The sequence below is a fragment of the Grus americana genome, chromosome 14, assembly GCF_028858705.1.
Source record: "Grus americana isolate bGruAme1 chromosome 14, bGruAme1.mat, whole genome shotgun sequence".
Taxonomy (NCBI): Eukaryota; Metazoa; Chordata; class Aves; order Gruiformes; family Gruidae; genus Grus; species Grus americana.
Window position 1 is genome coordinate 18,843,809 of NC_072865.1, and position 20,925 is coordinate 18,864,733.

Sequence of the window (20,925 nt, forward strand, 5' to 3'; positions counted from 1 at the left end):
GCTGGGAGCGACTGGAGTGAATAATCAGGCAGGCCAATTTGAGGGTCATTTTCTATTGCGTTGCAACTCATAGAGCCGCTCAAGGGCGTTAAATGGAAACAATTTTAAGAGCGAAAATGAGAACTGACCGCACGTTGCCTGAGGTTAAGTAATGCTGATGTGCGAGTTTGTGATTACTCAATACACACGTTGCCCCCGTGCTTTCAGCAGGGGAGCAGGTTTTCCCCGTAAATCTCTGGACACGAAGCATTAACAAAAGAGGAGATGAGTGGCGTTTTTCCAGGGTCGTCCTTTTTCTAGTATTTCTTCTAATCCTAAATTTCATCTTTGACTTTGAAATAATTTGTTCCAATTAACTTGAAACAGAAGTATTCTTACACCGTCAGGGCCTGTTAGATGAACCATGATCTAGGGATGCGGCTACCATCCTTAAGGTTATTATCAAGGAGAACTTGAACAGTCTCTAGACCACTCCTCCCAGCTGGCTCTCCACCACCATGCTCCATGGATGGTCCCTCTGCAACCCCTTCAGATTTCAAAATTTTCAACGGAATTGAGAATTATGACATTTAAAACCTAAAAATAGGGACATTTTACAACAGGGAGGTCTTTAAAATTTCAAAATCAAAGTAGATTGGGGAATGGAATGTAGACATCTGAACGAAAGCAGTTCCTCAGCTGCAGGTGACGTGAGTTGACCACCTCAGTGTCACTGCGGCAACACAACAGTATGCCAGAGGGCTGCCAGGCAGCTATGTCTTCTCTTGAAGTCATTGTATAATGACCACATAGTTACAGTAAATTAAGCTGCGGTATTTTGCTCTAACTCAGTAAATATTTTGCATGAAGAGAAGGTAACATGATCGCAAGGAATTTCTTGGCACGAGCCGCTCTCCCAATTAATATTTACCAGTCATCTCCCTGTCATTGCACCACATCGTTTCCAAAATCCTCACAGCTATGCACATATGGCTCTCCAAGGATGTATTTGAGTTCGGAGGCATCTTCTTTTGCAGCTCTTATGAGGTCCAGCTGTTCCTATAGCACTAATTGTAGCTTTGATTCCCCCTTTCACCACCACCTGCAGATAACGTGGGGCACTTGTATGCAGCGATGTGTGTAATTCAGTGCCTCGGAACACGAGACATCCTTAACAAAGCCAAGCATCAACCTTCCTTTTGAGTTTCTTGCACTAAGGTATTGCTAAGACAACATTTAAGGTCTGACAGAAGAAACAATATGTATTTTTAGGAGAACAAACTCATTCAAAGCCTACCAAAACCTCTCCATCAGAGCAATCCAGACTTTGGATCAAAGGGTGTCTCACCAGTTTTGGCTAGAGCCTGACCCATCAGAAATTAAATTTAGAATTTCTCAAGGAGAATCTCTGGCCATTACACACTGTTCTCAACACCACCAAGTAAGCAGTGCAAGACTATGCTTTTAATTACCATATTCAAGAACTTAACTATTCCAAGAGCAATTAGGAACTGAAGTCCTCCGATTACTGTCCAGGATACAACTGGAATGAAGAAGCATGTTCCCTAGTAAGCTACTTCAAAAAAGCAAGTTTGGAGCAAGCTGCACACATTCATTCATGCAGAAACTGTCCTAAGTTGCATTTGTAGCTTATCATCCACATCCCACATAACAAAATACAATTATGTGACAAAAATCATCACGGTCATTAACGACTACTTAGAAGTGCCCTTCTGATACAAATTTAGGAGTACCGGCTCTCTGTTCTTCAACTATTTACTGTCAATACACACTAAGTTCAAAGGGTTTGTGATGGAAAAGGGCCACAAGTCGACATTTTTGCCTCTCGCAGGGGAACTCGTGAACCGCAGGCGTGTACTGCTGAGCGCAGCTTACAAAGCAGAGTGGCTGGAGGTAAGCCAACCCAAGCCATCCCCTCTGCTACTGGGACAACACAACTCCATGGCGTGGTAACACACTGTCCCTGCAAGGGCTGAGACCCCCAAGCTGGGACTTCAGTAGTTTAAATGGAAGGTAGGTTAGGGTTTACTGTGGTATAACCGTAAAATACCCATGTGATGGGTGTGTACCCAGGATGAACTCCTCTGATGTCAATACAAGCAATTGTGTTGACTCAAAGGTCAGAGGGGGCTTCTGACAACCTCCTCTTCCAACCAATACCCCCAGTTTAAAGCAGAGCCTGCTCAGGAGATCACCACAGGAGAATTCAGGTTGGAAGGGACCTCAGGAGGTCCTCTAGTCCAACCTCGTGCCCAGAGCAGGTCAGCTATGAGATCAGACCAACTCGCTCAGGGTTTAGCCAGGCTGGTCTTCAAAAAGTCTCCCAAGGGTGGAGGCTGAAGAGCCTCTCTGGGGAATCTTGTTCTACTGCCACGTGGAGAACTGGCATCAACCCAAGGCTATTTCAGTGTGCCTACTCTGCGCCCCTAGCAGAACACCTCTGGACATCTGCCAGCTGCCTATGAAATCCTTGGTGAAGGCAAATGTTCAAGTGCGTGTCTCACTGTCTCCATCGTTAAGGAGTCATTGCATCTCATCGTAATAGAGGGATCGTGTTCAGAGCTGACAGTGAAATGTCTTTCTGCCTACGCATGAAAACCGCACTCTTTGCTTCTGTTTCAGAATACCTCCAACACATCTCCCATTTCGCTGCAGAACTATTACGATACATATCAACACTATTATAATAGCTGACAGCAGCCAGTAATTTCTGGAGCTAAGATTGCAAATGACCTTCAGATAGCTTTGCATTCCTACAACTTTCTGAAGTACCATGGGGACTGAAGTCCGATAAAACGGCTTCCAATGATAACAGCAGAGACAGAGAACACAGAACCAAGATTTAAGCAATTTATGTACTTAGCTGAAGAAACTGGCAGGCTATTTCATATGCTTACAAATCAAACGAGCAAACTCAGTGTTCAATATGCTTACACCACCCCTCCCTTTATTTAGTGTAGCGTAACACGTTTCTTCTCTTTCATCATCATTCAGAACATGATCCTAAACTGAATGCAACTGGGGCTGCCGCATTTGCTTCAACGATTTCAGCGCTGAATCAAATTAACATGCAAAAATAGAATAAATCTATTTTTACTAGCCAAAATGCTGTGGATGAAGTAATCTCCACTTACAAGAGCAGAGTAGTCACTTCCCCTCCTGAACACAGAAGTGCAAAAAATACATAAATGCATGTTGATTTCTTGGACAGAGAACGGGAAATAATTTCATTTCAGAGATGTGTTAGAAACACTGTAAATTAAATGCATCATGTTCATACCCAGGGCTATACTCAATGCCATCCCGACATGGTTTGCAGGATTTACTATTACTACTCATTGCCCATTGCCAGGTTAGAGCTGTACGGATATTCCCACCTCGAGTCCCCCTCTGATCAGGATGAGATCTGCTCCTGGTTTAGAGCATTTTGGGATACAAATGACTCGTTGCCGCCTTATCTTCCTGTTAATATTGCAGAGCCGGTGGTTACATCGGCAAGATTCAGGGTGGGAAATGCTGCACATGGAAAAAAAGTAGGTTATCTCCCCCTTGGCTCCGCGCCACACTGGGAAAAATCTCCCTAAACATTCCTGTCCGATATTCCGCATTTAACACTGGCAGAACAACTGGTAAGCCGCAACTTGTATTTCTTACAGGCATTAATATACACTAAATTATTATCTTGCCTTCAGCTGTGAACCTGCACACGTCCTAATAAAAAAGGGTTGGAATAATAATAGTAGCATATTGCACGATTAATTAGTCGTGGCAAAACCTGCAATTTGAGAATTTGACGACTTGGTGATGCGATTCAGGTTTGACCCTGTCTTACGCTGCACAGCTAGTTAAAGAACATCACTAAGAGATGTTGTGACAAAGGAGTCGACTAAACAGCACTGCATTTCCACGACGTACCCCTGCTCTTATCACACCTGGGAGCAGGACGTGGTATTTTTGCCCTATTTTGCGTCAATCCTTTGCTGCTGAGCTGGCTGCCAAATACACGTAGCAGTCATTTATAGTGACCTTGTCAATTTTAAAACATCAATTATCATCATGATATTATTGAAAAGAGCAATGTGCCTGGAATTACACCAGCAGGAAGATGCTCTCTGACAATACAATTTCTTCCCATATGGCGATAAGCACATTAGTCCATAGCACCTTTACGCTGATTTAAAGTCTGTGTTACGCAGCTTGTACCGTTGTAATGACAATATTCTCAAAGCTGGGAAGGACTGGGAGGGAGGTAGACACTAAATAAAGCATTTTTTTTTTTTATTTTAAAGTACAGTAAATATAACATTGTTCCCAAATTCAAATAATATCCTCGTAACAGCTCAGTCCAAACCTGCACGCTGAGATCGATGCGCATGTTACTTGCTCAGAGGACCCAAAAATGGCTTGTTTTTATATAACTTTCATCATCCCAAAGGATCCAAGAGCGCCTCAGTGAGTGTCTGAACTGAAGCATGGCCAGCCTTCAGACAGAACAGTTGCCGTTCTCCCTCAGACACCAGCCCTTTTTGCTCGGTTAAGGTAGTCAACGTCCATGCTTTAAGAGGCTAGATCCTTTCTGCCAATCTGACATAGCTACCCTTGCATCTCAGCAGTATTTTAGGCATCGATCATCAACGCAGAAAAATGTTTTGCTCAAGTCTGGCTGATGTGCATTTCCCAACCTCCTTGACCACCTGGCTATATCAGGACTGATTTGAGGTCCAAGTATGGTCACAAGACATTTTTGCTTATTCTTCTGTACTTAAGTCTTAAAACTTACACACTGTCTCTATGATTGGTTTGGGGGTTTTTTGCTCCTGGTACTATATTTTACAGCACTTAAAGACTAAGTCTTACAGATGTGTCTGCAAGGAAACTGGCATCCAAGATGTTAAACGCCTGTGCAGCACTGCAGAGTGCAGTTCATATTCACAGGAGGTTTCCACTAACTTGTTTGGACAAACTGAGTAAATGTCAGTGGGAATTCTGACCCTGCGCATTACATTAATCTTCATAACTACTTGTCCAGATGTGTACATGTTTCTAGGATAGAGATGGATTTTTTTCAAGTTAACTTTTGCAGCCCACTGCTATTTGGAACGAGAACCAGGCTACTGGCATCCACAGCAACTTCTGCTCCTTGGCTCTGATGAGGACAGAGAGGGCTCATCTGCAGTAGTGCCCCCCTCCACCTCCAAGGAGGATGAGGAGGGTACCCCAGCCCCCGGCAGGAACGCATAACCAACTCACGCACTGCCCAGTGCTCTTCTCTGCAGCTACACAGACTTTGCTCCATAAATTCCACTGGCACTAGAATTAGACAGTTCTTTCTATCCATCTGCCCTGCTTCCTACACACCTCCCTCCTCCTCCCGTCCTCTACATGTAGAAGCCGGGGGGGGGGGGGGGGCAAATCTCTGCCAGCCGCAGGGGCTGCAGCAGCGGCAGCGAGCTCCCTTGTCCCTTGGCTTCACAGCCGCGGTGAAGCACGCACCGTTCCCGACAGCACTGAGCGCGGCCACATCCTCAGAGGTTTCATTCTGGTGCTTCTTTTGATGATCCAGGCAGTAGAATGACAGAGGAATGGAGGAAGAGAGAATCACTTCCCATACCGTAAAGCCAGGTGAAGGCTGTTTGGCTTCCCAACCGTAGTGGCCCAGAATTGGTAATGAAGCTGTCCACGCCTCATTCTTACAGCGCTCAGGGGGATGGAGGGAAGGGGCTGCTAGCGATGCTCCTGTCAGCCCAGTGACACACCATCCAGGGTTTCTAACAGATACGACGCCACAGAGAAAGCAACAGCCAAGTTTAGGCAGCAAAACAAAGACATGACGTTATGTACGGGCATAGGTATGAGTAACATCACAAGCAAACCGAGCTTCCAAGGCTCCGTTAACGCACGCAGAAGCCCATGCTGCCACGCTCTCACCGCTGCGGTTCCCCACGTCCCCTGGACCTGCCGTAAGCCGTACCACCTTCCTTGCCTGCCACACGCCACCAGACAGGTTCGTGACTGAATTACAGAGGTTTTGGTCTACACGGAGTTTAGGAGGCGATTTGATAAGGTCAGGTGTGTTTGTGCTTTGTTGTGAATAATTGCTTTTCAAAAATAAGCGCTGTGCGCTTCTGCTTTCATCTGCCATTGCCTGGCACAGTTTTGCGGATGAGTTGAACCGCAGGTACTGGTACATTCCACACCTCCCATCATCAATTAAACAAAGTGCACAGACATTGGGGACAGTTTTAATTTCATCGGAACCATACATTGAGCTTCTTTTGTTCCTGGTTTGTTGGGTTTTTTTAATCTCAAAGTCCCCCTACCAGCGACAAATTTCTATGACAAATTGAAGGTACTGACATCAACCAACGTGCTGGGTTATCTGGAATTAATCGCCTTGCATTTCAACATGTGTCCTTCAAAAGGATGGCACACACTCAGCGTGCTATTTCAGAGACGATAAAACGTTAGCAGCGTCTTCAGTTTACCAAATAGAAAACGCAATGCTCTTCCTCCTCTCCTGCAGCAGATGAGAAAAACTAGTGGTTTCTAGGCAGAATTCTTACAGCTTTTTTTGCCAGCTGTTTTGAACAAAGCTGTCCCCAAGACGACAGCCTTTGCAAGAGATTTAAAATCTGCAGTTCAGCATGCTTCAGTCCCATGCCTGTCAAGCACTCAGCATATTAGATGAGCTTCAGCCACTTTTACTTCTACCACAAATACATCTTCTTCACTTCTTGTGACTCATGAGATCATCAATTTGCAACTTTTGATTGATTAAAGGGCAAGTTTCCAGAAACTGGGCTCAGAATGGGAATAAGTTACTGCATCACCCAACGCCTCTAATGATACAGGAATGTTTCTCACAGATTTCTCGGGTCAGCTCCTCACGTGGTTATAAACTGCACGACTTTCAATAAGGTTGTGTTACCTTAACCACCGGCATCTCCCGCCGCTCCAGTGTGAAGGTCCCCAAACACTCCTCCGTCCCTATCAGCCTCTGGCCCAAAAAGAGATGGAGTAGAGCCTCCTCCTGAGAGACGCAACACTGGAGGAACTGGGAGGAAAAGGAGTTTCTAGATACCGTGCTGATATATGGAGAAGGCGATACTCTGAAACACAGTACGCTTCATTACACTAACCGATTTTTTAATATACAAATTAGTTACGAATTCCAATTACTAGATTCTTTGAAATTATTGGTACCTGTTAGAGCTGTTGCTTTGTTTCTTATTCCCGGTGCGCAGTAATTACTTGCTTTCAAAAAGTATTTGCCATGACAACATCTGGTGCACAAGATGAAATAGTCCAGTCTGAGATTGGCACGTAAGAATGTTGTATTTTGATGGCTCTATTATAACAGGTAATTACTGTGAGAGCTGTAGAGATCTACCATTAGCTTCATTACTCTGATAGAGCCTGCTTCCATTCAACGGGAAATTTGTGTATGCCGATAAATGTGATGGACTCGCAGATTTATTCACAGACCAAGAGACGGTCTGGCTATGGGAGGAAACAATTTCAGGGATGGGGTTATTTGGTTGGTTGGTTTGGGGTGGAGAGTGTGTGTGTTTGGTTTTCCTTCCAATATTGGATATCTTTATGACGTTCCAATCCACTTTGAGTATTTTCTTTTTTTCCCTTTCTTTTATGGATGAGTGACTTGCAGGTACGACCCATCTCCCTGGAGAAATGTCCCTGTTTGATGAGGCAAGCACCACAAGCGCTCTCCCAGCAATCGCGGTGCTGCCTTGAGGTGTGGCCGCACATCGTGGGCAGTTCGGGGTACACACGGAATGGTTTTGTAGGAGTAGGCACACCGTTAATTTTCTGTGCACGGTATTCTGTTGGTTACTGCCTGTATGTTGATCACAAAGCTGGGTAAATTTGTATTAAGACATGGACATGATGATAAGAGAATGTGAATCCCTAGGTGGGCTCTGAAAGTCACTGTCACTGAGGTAGGAAGGGTTCTGCCAAATACTTTCATGCAAAATACTTGGTAAAGTTAAAAAAAAAAATAAATCACTGTATTTGAGTTCCTTTTGCCAGATTAATCAAAAAATGATAGCTATACCCATTTACCAGCCCAATATTTTCAATGAAGTCATGAATCTACCTCTGTTCCGTAGAGGGATTCACGGATATTCCTGCTCATGCTGCTGTCGTCGTGCCAGTACCAGTACCGAGGGGAACCTCTGCCAAGTCACTTCAAGGTGGCAATGCAGGGGAAAAATAAAATTAAAAAAATGCACGTTTCCGTTGGATTCGTTTTCCACCAGCTAAATGTGACAAAACCACTCGGGCTGTGTTCTGACCAGTGAATCCATCAATGACAGCTCTGGCTCATCTTTCTTCTCCCAGAGCTGCTCAGACACGTGAAGAGATAACTGGAGAAAATGTAGACAAGGATGTACTTAAGACACCTCAATGAAAGAAATTCAAATTACCTGATCTGACAGAATCAATAAAGACTCATTAACTGCAGTGAAGAGTTGGATATACAGCCATTAATCTTTCCTGGGACCTTGCATAATTAACGAACATTGTAACCTCCCCTCATTAGCAAATCTGTACTGTTCAGACTAAGGTCAGCTACATGGGCAGGCTCAGCCTAATTTCTCACTCAGCTTTTATGTGCTGCAGCAGGAATGCGTAACTGGAGCATCCACGAGAACGCTGGTGCTCCAGATTTTCTCCAGACACATATCTGCAAACCACTTACTCTTTAACTCCTTGTTCTCTTGTCAAAAACCAAGTTAACTCCACTCCACACACCCCAGACTGCACATCTGGTTTTGTTACTGTACTGACCACCATCTCTTAGTATAAGCTCACAGCAAACCCAGGAATTCAACGAGAACTTTTTCCTTCTAGTTTTTCAGTCCCTGCAGGCCTAACCCTTTGTTCTCAACGCAAGGGCTGTGAACTCCTTCCACTAGTGTAGGGCAGTGAAGAAATGGGACCAGGTAACACTTTTCATAGAGATAACGGGATACAGGAGATACGCTGCAAGGTGCAGGATCAGATTCTGCAGCATTTAAATGTTTCCCTTCCCGTGCTGCACTAGGCCAACAAATCATTTTTTCTTCCATCAAGCGTCACTGGAAGACTCACATTGACACGAGGAGACACCAGACCTGCTGCACAGCAGAGGACGTGTGCTCACGCGACATCTCGCTCCCCGCTGTCCCCGACCCCGCTCCCACAGCGCCCGGAGAAACGTGGGCTCAGCACAGCATGGTGGTGAGGTCCACTGCGACCAGCCATAGCCGTGGGCCTTGCAAGGAAGGCAGAGGTAAGCACACACACAAACCTCTTCAGCTCTGAGACCTCCAATTGCTGTGAGAACTAAATTCAAGTGAAAATAAAACCTGCACTCAGCCCCCAAGCTGTTACTAGAGAGAAAGACACGCTGACACAGGAGGAACTTCCACTCTCGGGTTGGCATATTTGATCTTTTCTGCATCAATAATCAGTGAGAGCTACAGGATGTCTTAATGTATAACCCAGCACAACCCTAAGGAGAGGAGCAGATCCAAACTACATCGCCCGGGAGCAATCCCAAAAGGCTCCACGGCATCTTTTCTGAGAGACAATTTCTTATCCTTGCTGTCCAGGTTAGTAATTCACTTCTGACCCTCGGCAGTGGAAAATCGTCTCTCTCCCGTGCCCACCTCACTGACTGAGCTGCTTTGGCCGTGCCACCCTCGTCCTGCTCCGTGCCCACCTGCCCGAGGGAAGGGTGGCTTCCCCGTGCACCGCCGAGACATTCCCCCACGCGTCTCCAATACTCATCATTTATACTTCTGCAATCACCTACAGCGTTTGATAAAACATAAAAAAGGCTGGATTGCCACTGCCAGATACATTCAGAAAAAGAAAAGGAGAACACACAATAATAATTTCAAATCCTACTTTTGCAGCCCAACAAGGGAGCGGTACAAGCTACACATCCTTACCGATAAACAGAGGACCTGAGTGTTATTTTTGCCAAGACCGTACCTCTGCATACATTCAAAGGTTGAAACGGATCTTGTAAGTACTTAACACTGAATGATATCATCCGTAACACTATATGAGAAGCTTTAAAGGCAGATTCGTATAGAAAATAATAAATCATCTGCTGAAATGGCCAGCAGCCAAAGTGACGTTACTCAAATACCATCTCCGCTGTGGCTATTGCAGCTGAATCGGGCATTCCCCAGAGGTGTGTTTGTGTTTGGGAAGAGATGCTGCTGCAGCGATACCCTAATCACGGTCGGGCCCCCAGCCAGCGCCTGGCACCCGGCCCGGGGAGAGCAGATCCCTCCGGGGACAGCAGAGAGAAGCTGGAGGTTTGCCACGCTGCTCCAAGCGGGAGGGATAAATAGCACTGAACTGGAATTACTCTTTCTTGAAGAGCTCATCGGGGGCATGAGGTAGAGTCTGAACTATGCATAAACTGGAAACCTAGTGGTTTAGTTCTACTAATACCTTTGGTGAGTCCCTCCAGGTACGTGGGCAGAAGTGAACTGAAGACCGCCCTGCCAAGAGGCGTGCCTCCGGCATCTTCTGCCAAGGAGGCTGGAGGGAGATGCTCGGATTTTATGCAAAGAAAAGGTCTGTGTGTCTGCAACAGGACGGTGCCTCTTGGTGTCAGATCTCTTACACCATACGTATTCACTTTCATGCAGCCCCAAATTAACATTTTGGTTTGAATTACATTAAATGTGCCACAGCAAATAAAACTTGTCATGTCTGTGATTTGGGGCGAACAAATGGATACAGTTGCTGGGCTAGCAGTAAACCCCTCCTCTTTTCCAAAAACAGTCCTTCGCAGAAGCCCACCATTTATATGGTAGCAACAGCACTCCTTCATTATTACAACATTATTTGGTTTAATTACCTCTCTTCTCTTTTTTAGTCATTGCATGCATCCCATTCCGCTCATCTCCCAAAGAGGCTAGTCCTACCAATGTATTTGTTTTCCAACTTGCTATTTGTATCTAGAGAAACTTCTGCCTAAGGTATAATCCTCCCCACTGAGAAATGTTAATCCCATAGATCCTCTAGCGTCTTTCAGGGATTTTTCCACTTCTTCTATGGCCTAAGCTGCCTTCCCTGTACAGTTATAAACTTTCATTGCCAGAACACCACTTAACCAAAACCCCTTTGTCATCTGCAGGGCCCTGTGTTTTCCACATTTCCCAGGACTGACTCGGCCACGTGAAGGTCAGATGTGTTCCCCAAGGTTTTATTCCACAAAGTTCTTCACGCGCTGAAGTCAGGCTTCACTGCACAGACATTTATGCATGAATTGATCCGCCTGAAGTCATACCTCGGTGTAGAAACCTCACGTGCTGAAGTCCGGCTGAGTCGGTTTGCCTTCGGGAAGCTGAATGTTGTTACGGGAACCAGTTGTCAGCTTTGAAATCTCCGTCGGACGTCAAAAGACCACTAACATTAATTGCAGGTTGACTTTTTGTTAAAAATTATCCAGCTAAGGATTTCTAACTTGGTCAACAGCGATGGACAGTGCTGCCTTCTCACGAGCTGTCCAGTTCAACACTTGGAGTGGGGACTGGTTTTCAGTCCCTTCCCGTGACAGAACTTCCAACCCAGCTGGGGCCCCGAGATGCTACTGCACGACTACTAAGTAGAAAGTTAGTAAAGGACCATTTGCAGTAATAAACACACCACCAGATTACAGTACCTACTATTTTTCTCACCAAAAAAGGGTCATTAAAAGTGCAGCGTGAAGAACACTGTGCTGAAAGTGCAACTGAGAACATCTTTATGACCACAGCTCTCCATTTATTTTCCATGTCATGCTTCTCTGAGTACAGGCAGCACCCAGATACAGGTCCAGCAACAACCTACCCCACCGGTCACGGGAAATGACTCTTTGGAGGACATCCTGGCAGCTGTCAGATACAAAATGATCTTTTCCACAGAAGGGAAGGAAATAAAGCATAGATTCGATGACTTAATTTCTGTTCTCCATCTGTTTGCAGGGTGGCATGAGCATCAAGCACATGGCTGCGCTGCACCACCTCTTACTAGCCACCTCCCGGGACCCCGAAGCATCCCCGTCCCGCCTCCCCAGGTGCCGTACGAGGTCATCACAGAATCGCCAACAGGTCGGGTCGTGAATGATCTGTACGGGGACAATCTGCACAGGACATTCCAGGTATGGGTGAGCTCGGAGAGGGTGGCTGCTAAGAAAGGGACGTGGCTCTTCAGATAAACTTCCAAATGCAAAATCACCGCGCGAGCTCGTGCACAAGACAGAGACGTGTATAAATATTTCAAGAAAGAATGCACGCAAACAAAGAATTTTAAAGCAGCACTACATGATAGGTGTAAAGCAGGGAACTGTTACACTGGCATGGAGAAATTACAACTCTGAGAAACCACAGGATTTCCCTTGCCATGGGCTGGTCTGAGTACCATATGGATGCAAAAGAGTAGTCTGATTTCTGGAAGGGCTAGGTATACAAAATCCCATTGCTGAGGACACAGAAATTCATCAAAAATGAAATCTGCAAGTTGCAGCTATACCAGCGTCTTGGAAAAAAGGTCTCAGGAATCTAAAATAAAGGACCTGGGAGAACTAGGATCCTCCCTACGCCCAGGCTGCTCTGGCAAGGCTCCCACACGGTGACAGGCAAGCAAAGTAGCAACCACGCCAGTCCTCATGCAATGGGGCAAACGGCCATAACCGCACAGTTGACTTCAGCCCTAGAAGCAGCACTGTACACACTGCAGAAACTTCCTCGCTGTGAGATGGTGGGAAAGTGCAAAGACTACATCTGCTTTCATCAGGCTTTTTTCCTGCTTCTCTGTCAAGCGCTGAAAGAAGATTCATCAAGAAAATCATCATTATGCGATTATTTTCAGATAAGCTCATGTGCATCCATCACATGCACAGTTGCTATTTGTAACGGGATGGAAAAGTTCACAATGTAAACGAAAAAATCTACTGCTAAACTTCCTTGTGCACAAGTAGCATCTGAACTACAAAGATTTTTGTTTTCTTTTTGTTGTGACAACTGGTCATCCTCTGCCTTTCTGTCTCAGAGACCTGTGGGCTTCACTGCTCTTCTCACTTCACACCAGGAGTTTTCAAAGGCTCTTCCAACACCCTTTCCCCAGACATTTTAAGCGTATCGATCTTTTCCCAAAAATACCACTCACTTAACACAAGATGGCACCGCTGACCATCTAAGGGGCTGAACGTGAGGCCAGGTACACCGGACAGGTTGGAAATCTGATTATTCCACTCATTTCGTGGCTCCTGAGCAACCTCTTCCTGGTGCTTCTCCTCCCCGTTCCTCGCTCAGCTTTGCTACGGGCACAGTGTGTTTTACTGCTTCGTCTTCCAACAGACACTTGGTCAAAACAAGCAAAAATCTTCCCCAAACCTAATTAAGCCTGGCAGTACCCTGGTTAATACAAGTGAAAGAAGAGAGTCATGATAGATTAATAAATATTACTCAGCATAGTAATGCATCTCTGTGATATTAGTGTTTCTCCTGAGTCCCCAGGAAGCAGAAAAAACAGGGGAAGGCTGTCATCAGGTTTTTTCCTGCTTCTCTATCAAGCACTGGAAGAAGATGCATCAGTAAAATCATCACTATATGATTATTTTCAGATAAGCCCATGTGCATCCATCGCATGCACTGTTGCTATTTTTAACAGGATGGGGGAAAAAAAACAAATCACAATTTAAATGAAAAATCTACCGCTAAACTTCCTTGTGCACAATTAAGACTGGGTGCGAGCCGCCAGCTTAGGTTGGATGCTCAGCACCCACCGGCCCGACGGCAACCATCACGCAGAACTCCTCTGACGGGACCGTGTCTCAGTCACTACCAATCTGGACCCGATTACTAAATGGGGGGAAAAAAAACGTTGACTTGATATTAGTGTTTCTCTTGAGTCCCTGGGAAGCAGAAAGACTGGGGGAAGGGTGAATTCCTTCCCTATACAACAGAGAATTACATCCTTTCTCTGGAATGTTTAAGCTAATTTGGAGAATTTAACAGATATTAATGTGCTTGCTGCAGAGACCTACACACCGGTCTACAGCTTGAGATGAATTACTTGTGAATCTTGTTCTATTTCCATAGCGCTCTCTTGAAACAAAGCAAGTTCTATAGTACTTTATACTTTTTTTTTTTGAAGTAGATTCTCCAAATCATTGCCCTTCAATTCCTTAAGGTGTTTTACACCTAGACAGGACTGAAATCTATAGTCCTTGCTCAAGGCTGCATTCCCATGGTTTCTCATTTCTTTAGGATACACAGGCAGAACCTGCCCTGTACGTATTCGCCAGGCTCACATTTTCCATTACCTTCCCTTAATGCTTCAAAGTACTCCTGCAGAGTTACCAATCCCACGGGCCAAACTTCTGCGGTTCTCGCTAAATATCCCCCAATTACAATTAAACAACCGATTGGCTTTAATAGGTATAAATCTCACCATCAACTGCAGAATAACTCCTTGGATTTCAGGGGAGCTAATTCAGATATCGTCCCGCTTTGCTATTTACTTTAGTGCTACTGAGAAAACTGTTTGGTGAGCATCATCCAGGGCCGTACCGGGGGTACAGCTGAGGTCCAAACCTGGGTCTGCATAGGAAGGTTCCTCCTTCTACAGTCATGCCTAGAGTCCTCGGTAAAGAAGGCTCATGTAGGCAATAATCTGCTTAGATCGAAAACACACACATTTGTTCATGTATTTCAAGTACAAGCAGGCTATTGTGTACGTAAGTACAACCAACCACGTAACGTCTTGGGCGCTACCACTCAGTCATGGAGGCTCAGCTGTCCCCAAAGGCTCACACTGGTAATTCAACATCCACATGTAACATCGTTTCTTTACGCAGACCAAAATCCACTCAAAATCATACAAACAGCTGTACTATACAAAATCAATATTCCATTTTGCTAACCTTTGCCTGATGGTATCAATTTTCCCTGCTTCATAGGATGGAGTAAATAATTCCCAAGCTGGCAGCAGGGCTACCAGCACAGCCCCGTACACCAAGGCTTCCTTCCATCCTACAGGTATTTGATTCCAGTGTAACCGAAGTACTACAGAAATCCTTCTGGACTGATGTCTGGACTCAAGAAGCTGAACTGTCCCTGGCAGGAGCACGCAGGTCCCCACAGCCAGCCATGGGGACTGACCCCTGGACAGTGCCCAGCTTCCCTTCAGGGATGGGCCCTGGGTTCTTCAAGGTAAATCCCAACTCCGTGACAGTCAGAGGAGCGTTACGGCTTTAAGGCAAAAGCTGATCACAAAGAAAAGCTACGGCCAAGCCTGCCTTGCTCCAGCCAGGCTCTGATTCTCATCCGCAAGTGTTCTCCAGCGGGAGCTGAGACCCAACCACGTGAGCGTTCGTGGTGCCCCAGGGCTCCCACTCCAGCAGCGGAGACCAGGGCTACCAGGCATCTTCCAGAGCCTGCGGCATCACCTGCGCCGGGCTGACCGAAGGGAACCAAAATGCCGCCTTTGCTTTCTAGCCTCGCCTCCTCTTCCCACGTATAAGAGATGCTGCAGCTCACGGGGATTTCACAGTCCTCGCAACCGACCAAACCGCCGTACGGAAGGCAGAGCAGTAGGCAGCGTGCTTGTTTATAATGCTTCATCTTTGTTCCCTTAGAGAAATAATCATCTTGTTATGTAGAAGTTCTCATTTTCTCCAATAAAATACCCCTCGCTGGATATTTCTGCAGTTATTCTTAGCATTTCTGACACTTCCAACTTCTCTAGGTATAAATCCCTTTCTTTCCTGCCTCCTTCCTATTTCTTTGGCTAATCTTTATACTTTTACTGACTGATGAATTGGTTTACTAGCTGATGCATCTCCTTCTCTACTAGTTTTGCCTTTCCACATATTTATCTAATTTACCTCCCCCACTCCGCAGCTTAAGTCCTGATATTTTTATATTTTTAGATTCAGGCTGAGAGGGGCCTATCTTTTGTATTGGGGCTAAACCTAGTGACTGTAGCTCTTTTTCCTTGGTACAAACACACTATCATCAGAACTAATCATTATAAACTTCAAAATAAAACTTCTTTTGCTCTCAGTAGAAAAATACATAATATATATAAACTCATTAAAACTGTAATTCTGGTTAAAAAGTTGTTTGTAAGGTGCAAAACTTAATCCCGTATCAACTGATTTATTCAGTTTTCTATAATATGTAATAGAGTTTTCATATTTAGGCAGCCTCGCAGCAGGAAAACCTACAGTCCTAATTTGCAACATTCCTCATATACCGGTGCTAAAGGATGTAAAGCATTCACAGGTCCAGAAACCAACGTACCCTCTTGTGAATCACAGTACACAATGTCAGACAACAAAAAAGCCAAGTGACTTCCATCAGCAGCCAACTTGATCCATACTCCACAAATAAATGTGAAGAGCCAGAAAATAATCATTGTTCTAATCACTGCCTGCACTGCCAAACTGCTGGAGCCACTTCCTCCCTGGTAGAGGAGATGCTCCGTCACTTGATGACTTCCACTAGGCATGTCCATCTTTCTGGAACAGATGCTCACAACCTCTTAGAGAACATTTTGACCTGTGCGAAATTTAGTAACCTAGGTTCTCCAGCTGTTTTCTTAACACACAAAGTTTAAGTACGGAATATGCAACCTGCCCATGTGTCTCTGAAAGCACGCATCTTGTGGCTCCCTGATATGACTTCATTGTATGAAAATGAAGATAAAAACCTTTGTCTGAAAATGAAAATTAAGGATATAAGTTGCCTGAACTAGAATTTGACCAAGATCTTGAATGAACTACAGTAAAAGTGGCAATTTTCTAAACTACTGTTACAGTATTCTGGGGCCATACCTTAGATTTAATCTGGCTTGTGAACTTCAGTGCAATTTTACTTCTATGAGAATAAATGGGGAATGTATTTATTAAAGTCAAAAGTTTTACATGAGTGGAAGGGAAGGCTTGTGTGAGAACAGGCTCAGTATAAAGCTCACGGTTCAAACACTACCAATGAACCTTTTGAAGTGCATTTGGCCTCAAAACCAGGCTCAATCTCTTTTTCAATTAGCGTTTTCAGGATGCTTTCACCAGGACAGGAACCCTAAAGTGAGTCAAAAGCTTTTTCCTGTTAAAAAAAAAAAAAATTCAAGTGTAACCCCAAACTGCAAATTTATCCAGAATTCGACCTCTTTGATCCCATTTGGTTCAACTTTTCTACTTGCAGCAATAATTCCTGGTTCACGGGCTCCAGTAGGAATGACCTGTTCCTTGGCAGGGTACGCTGTTACGTTTCCATCACAATACATAAGCTCCGCTTCAAGAGGGCGAGCAGGCAGCGGGCCAAAAGCAGAATACCTCTGCTTCGCAGTCATTTCTAAGCCAAGATATTCTTTTTACTTTTCAAAAGCATGAGTGGTCAAAAAGCACTGCTTGGAAATTGAAACCATCCTCCATGCACCTCTGCTTCTCTCAAATTAAGCTTGAAAAGCATTATGGATTACATGACTCATGCAGCACGGGGACTGCGTTTTCCCAATCGATAACGCTCTCAGTTTATATTTCTCATTTGCACCTCAGTGTTTTTCCTGTCTTTATTGCTGACGTGAAGAGACGAGCCCACGGATCCCTGCGAAGAGTCATAATCCGTGTCGGCAAGGAGCTCACCGGACAACACGTCTTCATCGCTCTCAGCCATCTGGTCGTTATCCGTCTTCCCTCCTGAAGGGTCCTGTGCAACCAGGCTGGAAACTGTGAGGCAGTATTTGGAGTTTGTTAACCAGCCACAGTACATCTTCCTTTGCAGCACACCGTGCCACGCTTTGATTTGTCTGACAGTTATATAGCTATCGAGGGCTTGCTTTAATCTCAGTAGCAGGCTAAAGTATTTTTCAAGCTGTAGCATTTCTGTTTTATGACTGTCCAAATGCTGCAACGTTCTGCTGGTATTACTATAAAAATCCAGGGGAAAAAAGCTGAATTAATTCTGGGCAGATTGTGATTCTCCATGGGTTAACTCAACTCCTAGCGCTGACTCCATCAAATTTGGCCCCTTCTGTCTGCAGACACGGGGTTACAGCCCCAGTTTCAAGGACTAGGGGGTGAGCTCCCTACACAAGCAGGTATTTTGCTTGGGGGGGCGACACATCGCGCTCTGCTTTCGAAACTCTCTGGTTTTAAAACTTACTGGGTGTTCACTGTGCTCAGGAAAGACACGGGTTGAACCAACTCTGGAATATACTGTCAACCCCGACCCTGCAACAGCTGGTACTGGTTGGAGATAAGAACAGCAGCAGGACCCACTGTTGCTGGCCTGCAACGTACTCCATACACGGACTCTAATGCCGTGGCCTCCCTACCTTAGGATGCCAACCGAGACACTGAACTTGAATGGCAATTAATTAAAACTCTGCCATCTGACGGTGTGAGCTGTGCAGGAGGAGAGGTAGATTCCTGCTGTAGGCTTCAACAGCATCTGCTCTGCTCTTACCCTCTTATCACAGCCACTAGCTCATCTCTCAGGCTATAAGCCTTATAATCCAAGCCACAGATGAGCATTTCCTTTTTATTGCTGCAGAGTGCCTTGTGTAATCTTCATGCCCTACATGTAGCATTTCCCTTTGCACTAGAAACCAGAATAAAATCATGTGGACCTTGACTGACACCAGTCAGCACATCCCATCCCAGCAGATATTCTACAGGAAACCAAGCTAGAACAGGCCAGAAATTTCACAGAATAAGACATGGCTATTTTTAGACATTCCCAGAGCTGTTTCTGAAGCTGGATAGATAGTATTATTACAGCCAAGCTAACTCCATACGTTACACAACCTTTCTCTCCAAAAACTAAGGGGATCGACATATAAGAGCTCGAGACAGAATAAAATATTCAAACAGGGCCAAGAGGTGTTTGCTGTGACACCTGGACCCTAAAACATAGTGCAGTGGGGAAGAAGTTCTTCCCTGTGAGGGTGCTGAGGCCCTGGCCCAGGTTGCCCAGAGAAGCTGTGGCTGCCCCTGGCTCCCTGGCAGTGTTCAAGGCCAGGCTGGATGGGGCTTTGGGCAACCTGGGCTAGTGGAGGGTGTCCCTGCCCATGGCAGGGGGGTTGGAACTACATGGGCTTTGAGGTCCCTTCCAACCCAAACCAGTCCAGGATTCTATGAAAAAGGCTAGAGACGCCTACCCAGCAAGTTTAGACCCTCTGCTCTTAAATCCACGGCCAAAACACTGCTAGCTGTGAAAAACTCAGACCAAGAGTTTTGTGATGTATACTGAGATAAGAAAACACAAAGTAGTTGAAGACTTGAGACAACTGCCTTTCCATCACATCGGGAGATTCCCCACAAACGTATGTCCCCATTAACACATTGCCAATGCTCAAAAATCAGCCCTGAAAGGGAAATAGGTAGAAAGGTTTGTATTCATGTTTACAGGGATACATTTTATGTTAAAACTAAACCTCTGATTATTAGCAACAGCACAGTTTGAGGGCAACAGGCAAAGGTATTGTTTAATAGCATTTTCTGCCATATATTTGCACTTTAACAAAAAAACCCCCAAACCCCAACATTTGAAAGTTTTACATCACTGCTCTGTTGGCCCTTAGAAATTAATGAAGAATAAATTAGAACAAACAGCTCATTTTCAGCAGACGAACATGAGAGCACCAGGTCTGACACAGGATTGTCCCCCTCAGCATCTCATCTCCCTCGGCCAGGGATTTGCTGCGGCAGCATCTCTAAGGGCGAGTATAAGAAGAGGGCAGCCGGGCTATACCCGGCACCGCTCCGCTGACATACCCTTCCTGCTTCCAGAAAGGCGAGCGTGCCGACCGGAAGCCCATGAAAACGCTTGGCATCCGCAACACCGCACTAGGATACGTGTGCGCAGTACAAAAATATACGTTCACAGGTACTGAGGCACACTGATTTTGATCGTTTCGAGGCATAAAAGGCCAAATGTACAGAATACAGGCTTTGCATCCAAAGAACTTAGTGTGGAGAGGGAAAAGAAAGGCTACCTGAAGTCCTAAAGAATCTTGATTTTACACCAGCCCTCATCAGCCCTCCCCAACGATAACACACCGTGCCTCCCCATGCAGCACACGAACTGAACCAAAAAGCTTGTTCGCATTCGGTCAAAATTTGTGCAAGTAGTTTTGTATCTGATGAGGGGCTTTTGGATTGTTCTTCTTGACTGTTCTTCTGATCAAAGTGACTTTTTTTAAAGTAAACTTAACACTGAGCAACTACAGTAAGAGCTAATGATACGTGACGGTCTTGGCAGGATGGATGAACTGTAAACTCTCACCAGCACTGCCGTTCATTTGGTGCCAAACACTAAACCTTGCTGCATTTTTTGCTTTGAAAAACAGCGACAAAGCTCACGGCCGGGCAGAATACGAACAATGGAAATGACTGTGCGCGCACATAAGAACTTGTTCTTGTTTTCTGCTAGAGGCTAAACAAACAAGGATGGTCTTTACAAGTAGCAAGACTGTAAGTCGATGATCTTAAGCATGGCCTCCCAAATTCCATTAGATTATTTTTCTGATCCAAGCACAGAGTCATTACGGAAGGGGTAATTACCCATCACCCAGCTCCCTGCCCGCTCTCAGTCCTTTCACAATTCCCTGCGAGCCACTTCAAAACCCAAAGGCGAACCAGCTCACCACGAGCGTTTGGTGCCTGGTTTTGGCACGGAGCTAAACACAAGCTCAGTCAAAAATGCTCCTTTTTGCACAACATTTTTCATAGTATTCCCTCTAACTCAGAATTGGAAAACAATAAAATGCACAGCAACTTCTCAGCAGTGGGGGGGGGGGGGGGAACCAACCAACCCATCTGTGAGGGACCGTGAAGAACTCGGGGAAGGCAACTCTGTGCCACACTGGTGGTGACACAGACCCCAAGGGCAGCTCTGGATTTGGAAG